The sequence below is a fragment of the Chrysochloris asiatica genome, unplaced genomic scaffold, assembly GCF_000296735.1.
Source record: "Chrysochloris asiatica unplaced genomic scaffold, ChrAsi1.0 scaffold00096, whole genome shotgun sequence".
Lineage (NCBI taxonomy): Eukaryota > Metazoa > Chordata > Mammalia > Afrosoricida > Chrysochloridae > Chrysochloris > Chrysochloris asiatica.
In genome coordinates, this window is record NW_006408614.1 from 9,566,969 (window position 1) to 9,568,739 (window position 1,771).

The following is a 1,771-nucleotide window of genomic DNA, read 5'->3' on the forward strand; positions in this document are numbered from 1 at the left end:
GGATGAGGGTTATGCTTGCTTCATAGAATGTATTGGGAAGTTTTCCATCCTCCTCTATATTCTGGAATAATTTGAGTAGGATTGGTGTCAGCTCTTCCCTGAATGGGAGGTAGGAGGAAAAAAAATTATTATGGTCTAGAGAGTAGACACATGTTAACATGGGTGACAGGGCAAGCAGTTACAACAAGAGGGAGGTCTGCAAAGGAAAGATGAAAGTAGCGGGAGACACAGAGGGAATGCAAGAGTTAAAATAAATGCTGTTAACTGTTGGTACAGGAATGAGATTTCACTCAATGTAATGAAGCAAATAATGTGACTTGTTGAAGGTTAACCTGATCATCTGCTCTGTAAATCTTCACTCAATTCTCAATAAAAAATTTTAAAAAACAAAAGAACTGAGTTTACTGAAGGAAGAAGTCCTTCTTATGTAGAATTGGCAAAAAACAAGACTCCAGGAACTGATAGAATAAAAAACACTAAAAGACTACAAAAACACACACAATTTTTAATGATTCAAGAGGTTTAAAATAAAAACAATTTTAGAACTATTGATTATGGAGTTAAACTGAAACAGCTGGAAGACTGTAGTGATCTAAGACGGTGTTTTGATCTTTGTGCTTCACTTGACAAAAATATACCGGGTCTTCTGGGTGGCTTGCAAGCCATTGGAGAATAAGAATGCCATGTCGTGTCATCAAAAGTTGGCACCAACTCAGACACTTGGTTTCCTCTCTCACTGGGCATGGATTTATTTTTAACTTTTTATTATGAATTGAGTGAAAGTTTCCAGAGAACATAATCAGTTTTACATTCAACAAATCATACACTTTGTTTCATCTCAATGATTGCAATCCCCTCCACGCAACAACAGTTACCCACTTCCTTTCTGTGGTTCCTAGTTCCATTCCACCCCCCTTCTCATTCCTTCTCAACTTTGTCCCTAAGTAAATGTTGCCCTTTTGATATTGAATGGGTGACCATTCCATGGTGAACATACCTTACGAATGTTGTCACCTCTATATACCTATCTACTGCTTCACTGAACATTGGGTCAGAGGATGTTCTGTTCCGGACTCAGAGGGTGGTCGAGGGCCATAGTCTCAGTTTCCTCCAGTTTCTTACTGACCTGCAAGGTATTAGCAATTGTATCATGCACTCTCCATCACCACTCATCTGTCAGTTTGTCTTCATTGCTAATATCTGGTCATTTTTTTATAGGTACAATTTTGAGTTTTGTTCCACATTTTCTACCACTCTCTCTGAGACTGTCTAATGTAATCACTTTCTGAGCAATTGGTAGTGGTAGCTAAGCACCATCTTTGCTTTTGAACAATTTTTTAATACAAGTTTTTATTGTAAATTGGGTGATAGTTTACATGAGAGAACATCAGTTTTACACTTATCCTATAGTCTTTCATTTCATTGCAATGATTACAATCCCCTCCATGCATCATCATTCATCAGTATTTGCTTCTATTCCCTCTGAATTTTGTTTGTTTGTTTGTTTGTTTGTTTTTATGTACACAAAAACACTCAGAAATGTATAATCATTTAAACAACTGAAGGGCACATTCTACAAGCCTACCTCCTGGCCACCAGCACACAGCCTTTCTCTTTCCATTAGTCTAGGGTCCTCGGCTACTCCCGCTCTCCATGTCCTCATCTCTGCCTTCATCTCTCGTGTCATTGCTTCTCAGGATAGGGTCCCACATTCCACTCATGCTCTTCTCCCTTGATGGTCCTCGGGTCCTCTGTTCCTGGAATGTAAGTG